This window comes from Natrix helvetica (genome assembly GCF_964273705.1).
Source record: "Natrix helvetica genome assembly, chromosome: 1".
Classification (NCBI taxonomy): Eukaryota; Metazoa; Chordata; class Lepidosauria; order Squamata; family Natricidae; genus Natrix; species Natrix helvetica.
The window spans coordinates 103,669,569-103,677,002 of record NC_138548.1 but is presented as its reverse complement, the minus strand read 5'-3'; positions in this window follow the sequence as shown (position 1 = coordinate 103,677,002).

Sequence of the window (7,434 nt, the reverse complement as noted above, 5' to 3'; positions counted from 1 at the left end):
TGCCCGTAGAAGAGTAGTTATTCTACTCTTACTCCACAGTAATCCCATCTATGAAATTATTTTGAGTAATGAAAATGCAGAAAAAACAAAACTTTGCATAATATTACCTCTGGTTTGTCCGCCTATTGGGGGGGAGGGGCGTTAAGATGCAAGTTACCATCTTGCCCTAAAAGATGCATATCAAGTAGGAAAAAGAATTATTTTGTATCTTTATTTTCTTTTAGCTAGAAATAAATTGCTTCATACTCTCTGTAAGCCACTGCATTGATATGTATTTTGAAGGCTACCCAAATATTTCTAAATGTTTTTCAGATTAGGTAATAAAAACATATTCTACATGAACACTGACAAATAACTGAGTCTGAATTTATCTGATCTGGATTCCATACCTTTTAATCTTCCCCTTTCACTTAACTCGTCCATTCATCATCCTTATATATTTGTACTAATAAAGGAGAATATTTTTAGTAGGGTTGAAATGTGGAGTCCTTGGTGTTCTCTGAACTTGATTGTTTTCTTGCAGATGTTTCATTACCCAAAGTAGATAACATTAGTGCTAGCAGTCCAGCACTGATGATGTTACCTAGTTTGGGTAATGAAACATCTGCAAGAAAACAACCAAACTCAGAGAACACCAAGGACCCCTTATGTATTTTGCAATTTGATCCTCATTCATTCACTCTCTCATACTGTTCATTCATTTCTGTATTCTCCATTCAGTTCAGATTCATTTACTGCACCATCCATTCTTGACCCTTTTTGTTATTTTACCCCATATTTTTCAGACATAAAAATTTCAGTTATACAACAAAAATAGGCAAATGTATCTCTTATTGCATTCATTAATAAAACTTCAATTCCAAGGTTGTATATAACATTCCATAATTCAAATCTGTTCACTTTATCATACATTTTCTGTAAATCAATACATGTACATAAGCATTTTCACATTATGTCTCTGAATGACCAAATTCATCAGATAAGTTAACTATTAAATAAATTGACATCATTATAGAATGTTCTTGCTTTATGGGTTTGCATGACTTTAACAGTTTTTTTTATAGAAAGGAAAAGTGTTTTATTTCACTGTTTCAGAGTTAATTGTATGTTTATTCTTTTTAGATCTGGCATATCAATATTTTTCACTGCTGTTTCTTTTTTATATTCTGTTGTTTTAAATACTGAAAAAATCTTCTGCATTTACTTGAAACTATCTATAGATAATCCTATAAGAGTAAAACCACTCTTTCAGAAACACTGAAAGTTACACTGGCACTGAACAAGGGGGACAAGAGGTGGGTTTCAGCCGGTCCTGTACGGTACGCATGTACCGGTCGAAAGAATTTAGCATGCCTTCCTGTACCAGGGCTTCCAGGGGCCTGGTACCAGAACAGTCCCTCCCCTGGCCTGCCCCCCCTTTTGTCCACCAGCAGAAACCTTCCAGGAGGTTTTGGCTGGCGGGCGCATGGAGGGAGGGTGGGGAATCGCAGAGGGAGGAAATTGCATGGATTCCCCACCCTCTTCATTGGAAAGGAGGCGTCTGTCAGAGGAGAGAGCAGTGCGCGCCCAGTGACTTGTCCAACGAATCCTCCCCTCCTGTTCCTTCTTCTGCTGTTTGAACAAGCCACATGGGTCGCGCTCCCTTGTCTTTGACAGCCGCCTTGTTTCCAATTGGGGGGGAAGAAATCCATCTTTTCTGTCCCTCTCCGTGGATCCCCGCCCCAATTGGAAACAATGTGGCTGTAAAAGACAAGGCAGTGCGCCCCGCGGAGCATGTACAAACAGCAAAAGAAGGAACATGAGAGGAGTTCCACGCGGGGCTTTTCAAACAGCCGAACTCCCCTCCTGTTCTTTTGCTGTTTGTACATGCTGCGCGGGTCGCACTCCCTTGTCTTTCACAGCTGCCTCATTTCCAATTGGGGTGGGGATCCATGGAGAGGGATGGAAAAAATGGATTTCTTCCCCCCTCCAATTGGAAATGAGGTGGCTGTCAGAGAGAAGAGGGCAAAGCACACCACGTGGGCTTGTGCAGCAGCGGAAGAAGGAACAAGAGGTGAGGATTTGCTGTTTGTACACACTGCGTGGGTCGCGCTCCCTTGTCTTTCACAGCTGCCTCATTTCCAATTGGGGTGGGGATCCATGGAGAGGGATGGAAAGGATGGATTTCTTCCCCCCTCCAATTGGAAATGAGGTGGCTGTCAGAGAGAAGAGGGCAAAGCACGCCACGTGGGCTTGTGCAGCAGCGGAAGGAACAAGAGGTGAGGATTTGGCTGTTGCACAAGCCCACAGGTGCACGCTGCCCTCTTCTCTCTGACAGCCACCTTGCTAAAAAGCCATCCCTCGTGGTGTTTTTCCCTGGGGGGAGGCTCCGCAGAACATCCCAAGACCGATGCCCCCATATCTGCCCTCTTTGGGGATAGGTCCTCTTCAGAAGGACGAGGCCTCCGTGGTCTCCCTCACATTCCTTGTCTTCTGGCCGCAGCCCCACGCCATGGAAAAGATAGGCCCGTGCATGCCCCACACAATTACAGGCCCGGAGAGGGAAGCCTCTGCACAAGCCCGGGCGAGTGAGAACAAGTCTCTGCTGTTACGAAGGCTCTGGGATGAGGGACGGAATCTTTGCCGCAGGACAGTAAAACTCTGTCTGCCAGAGGCAGCAGGCACACACTGCACAATTACAGCCACAGAGAGCAGACTTTCAGAGGGAAGCCAGAGACAGCGGGGCAGCCGGGTCTCTCGCTCTCAGGGAAGGAGAGGGAGGAAGGGCCAGTTGGGAAAGGGGCTTTGGTCCTGCTGCCTCTGATGGACGAAGCCTTACTGTCCTGCGGTGAAGATTCTGTCCCTCATTCTCATCATAATGGGGGGAACTTGTTCTCACTCGCCCAGGCTTGTGCAGAAGTTTCCCTCTCCGGGCCTGTAATTGTGCAGGGCATGCGTGCACCTATCTTTTCCACATTGTGGGGCCACGGCTGGAAGACGAGGAATGTGAGGGGGCCAGTGGGGCCTTGTCCTTCTGAAGAGCACCTATCTCCTAAGAGAATAGATATGGTGGCATCGGTCTTGGGATGTTCTGCAGAGCCCCCCCGGGAAAAACGCAGCTGCCACGTACTTTTAACCATATATTTTGATCCTATGACTGCAGAATGCGGCAAAAAACCATCAATACAGGCCAGTTGTTGAGTGTTTCAAATGTGATTGGAATACTCAACAAGGTGACCACAGTATGTGTGTGTGTCTGTGTGTGAATGAGAGAGACAGACAGAGACAGACAGATAGAGGCACAGAGAGGGAGAGAGACAGAGACAGACAGAGAAAGAGAGTGAGAGGCAGACAGACACACAGAGGGAGGGAGGAGATACAAAGAGAGAGACACACACATACACACAGAGACAAAAAGAGAAAGGAAGAAAGAAAGAAAAAAGAAAGTGGGAAAGATGAAAAGAAAGAAAAGGGGAGACACAAAAGGGAGGAAGGAGAGAGAAAGAAAAGAAAGTAAAAGACAATTGAGTTCAAAATTTTTGTTGCTAAGCAAGAGCGTTAAGTGAGTTTCACCACATTTTCCAAGTTGGCTACACTCACCTGGTCACATGACCGCTGAGCCACTCCCACAAAACAGGCCACACCTACTGAAAAAGTTTTGAAACCCACCACCGAGGGGGACTTATAACTGGAGCAAAAGTTGCAGTTGTCAGTGTCCCCACTGTCACGTGATTGCAATTGGAGCACTTGGCAACTGGCTTGTACTTAGGACAATTGCAGTAACCAGTGATGTGATGGTGATTTGTGACTTTCCCTGCCAGCTTTCCACAAGCCAAGTCAATGGGGAAGCTGGCAATATCTGCCTGCTTTCTCTCCCAAAGAACCCTTGGGTGGCAGGGTGAATGCAAGCTGTGATGGGTAGGCAGCTGCTCATTCTGCCTCATGCTAAGTGGGCATTGCCCACTTAGCCTGCCTGCAGTCAATCCACTGCAGCTGCCCTGTTGTCTGTTTATATTCACGGCACAACACACACTACCACCCACTCACCAGCTGCAGCACTCACCCACATATCCAGCCACACTCACAACATATCATCTCCCCACCTGCTTGGCTGCACTCACACTGTAACACCACTCTTGACCCACTGGTCTGCATACAAGATGCCTTAGGAAGAACTTGTTATGACCAGGACTTGCAACTTGTTGCCAGCTTCCCCATTGTCTTTGCTTATTGGAAGCCTAAAATCATGTCATTGTCACATCAGGTCCTTACCTAACAACCCAGGACCCTTATAACAGCAATGAAGACTGCCAAGGTAGCTGTCGCTAAAGGGTGATCACATGATATTGTGCTTAGCAATGGAAATTCTGATCCCAATTACTGTGGTTAAGCAAAGACACTTTGTATTATTTTTTGTTTGCCAGGTTTTTTTTTTAAAAAAATCATGGTTTAATTAACATTCGTATTTTAATTGTTAACTGTTTTCTTTTAAGAAAAATAAAACATTCTGTACTGTTCTTTATTATTGTCTCAAAAATCAAAATGGCTTCCGTTTCTCTCATTTAAAAATAAAGCACTTCCCCAAACTTTTGGATCGAAATAGTCTGTATTCAAATCCTAGGTTACATATATTTGGTAAGAAGAAACTCCTGCTGTCTACGTGAAATTCAAAAACATACTCACTGTTCCACAACTTCCTGCCTTTTCACTTTGAATAGAAAGGCATATTTACCTTGAGTCTTTTTGTTTTATTTTGAGAGGTTGGCCCCAAGTGCAAAATCTCATGCCATGTGGCTTTCCAAAATGAACAAACATACGAAAACAATTAAAACGCCCATTCTCACTTGCAGGAATACAAAGAACTTACAAGTTTGGGATGTTTGGCCATTTTTATTTTAGGATGCTATCAAAGAATTGATGTGTTGCTGCCTCTCAACATATACAGCCCTAATTTTATACCAAGAAATAGATCAAACGAAGATGCAGGTAAAACCAACAGAATAAATCAGATAAAAATAAGACATGCAGAACAATAATATGCAGAAGAGCCTCTTCAGACGATTTCAGTGGATACAATGAATATTCCCTTTTGTGCTGCTCTGTAATAGTATATGCAGAAAATGTGCTGCTGTCATCTTTTTACCTTCAACAAGAATGTTAGCTTCTCAAAATCTTTACAGCAGTAAAATAGCAGAGTTTTATTTTAATCCTTGTAGCTTTTGTGTTCCAAACTAGGCACTTTTGCTGATCTTTTGTAATGCCTGATAGGAAGACTAACTGAACAATGGAAATTCAATCCTCATTATCAATCTTCTCTGCCACAAAGAGAGATGGCTAAGAAAGGCTGTGAAAAAGAAAGCTTGCTGTGGTTATTGGGTCAATAGCTTAACTATTTTAATTATAGTTTATTTAAAAAATATTTAAAATGTACAACCCTGCATTATGAACTGCAAAGTGTTATTAAAACCCTAAACAGACCAATTCAAGTTATACAATATCCTGAACAACAAAGGCAAAATATATTATTGCCACTATATTGGCAGAATTCATCAAGAACATTACACTTTCCCCCAGTAAATAGAACTGTAAACGTTTAACTACCATAATTAGACTAAAATAATTCATACCAAATTCATGGCATCAATTAGATACATTTTCAGACGTACCTGAATAAATCTCTTAAAAGATCTAAGCAGTATAAAATTCTTCCTAATTGACATAATACTGCATGTACTGCTAAATAAAATTGCAGCAGTGAATTGAATAAAAGGAAACTTTATGCTTGGGAAAATTTAGCACATTAATTATATTCTTATAAATTTACACATAATCCTGCAATAAAATGATTCAATACATATTATAAAAAGTGGCAGAATGTTTTTCCCACACTCTTAGATTGCAAGTATTTCATTGAAAATAAGGCAGTTTTCAAGATGGCCAGGGAGTGGAGATTGCAGAATCTTGTATTTTGCTGACATACATATTAATAAAAAGTCATTAAAGATTAAATAATTGCTACTTCAGGTAAACTCAAGTAACTTCAGTCTAATAAAGTACTTTCCTATTATGTCCATTTAAAACAAAACAAGATTATCACTATAATTTAAATTAAGTCTGAATAAATCCCATGTTCTATCCCATCAGTGAAAATTATTTCCACTCACTTTCTGGATTATTAAATTTTAAAAAACACCAAACTTTGCTACCATAACGCAACAGTATAATTTGGCCTTTTGCCTATCAGATTGCTGGTCAATCATCCTGAAGGCCTCAGGATATTTTATTCCTAAATTGTCCACATTCTCCCAGCTATTGTGCTGGAGTCAGTATAAGTAGGACTTACAACCATTCATTTAGTAACTGAAGTTACATTAAAAAAAATGACATATGACCATTTTTCACACAACTGTTACAGCAACCCCATGATTACACAATCAAGATTTGAATGCTTGGCATATATTAATGACAGCTGCAGTGTCCAGGGGTCATGTGATCACTTTGGTGACCTTGTGACAAGCAAAGTCAATGGGGTAGTCAGATTCACTTAACCATAATACTAACCTAGCTGCAATGACTCACTTAACAACTGTGGCAAGAAAGGTCATAAAATGCAGCAAAATTCACTTAATAACTGTCTTGTTTAGCTATGGAAATTTTGGGCTCAATTGTGGTCAAAAGTCAAGGACTAACCAGTAAACCACCACTACTAATCTGAAATAAAAGCATATAGTATTACAGCTGCACCTTCAACAAAGTCATGGAATGCCTTTGATTCAAAACTGAAAGACACTATACATCTTAGGTCAGCTGGGAAACAAGTACTAATGGAATGTCATTCAGACAGAAAATAGCTACTACACAGCCCAATTAGATTGTTTTTAATAATTAGATATCATGTTGTGTCCGGTAGTTGTATGGCTTTATTGGTTGATGCTGTGATAATTTCACATTGTTGTAAATTGCCTAAGTCTTAAGAAGCAGGCGGTATAGAAATCTGGGTAATAAAATATAATTTCTTGCACATTTGGTTTGCATATTGGCCTTGTTTCAGAGAGGGTCAAAAATGTTGACAGTGTTTTGATTTTGCTTGTATGATCTGTAAGACTTTGTTCATTTGACTGCATCTACAGGTAGTCCTCATTTAATGACTACTCATTCAAACATACAATGGCACTGAATGAGTTATGGCTGGACCTGCCAGCGCCAGTGGTGTATTAACCATTAAGCAGACTAAGCATGTGCTTAGGGCGCCAGGCCCAAAGGGGGCACCAAAAAGTTGAGAAAGAAAACAAAAAACCAATGAAGATTTGTACAGTATGTACAAAGGAGGGGCATCAAGATTTGTCAATGCTTAGTGCACCACTAAGCCTTAATCCGCCATTGGACAGCAGTGTGTCCCCATGGCTACTTGATTATGAATTGTGACCTTCTCTGACAGCTTCCCAGAATCAAAAT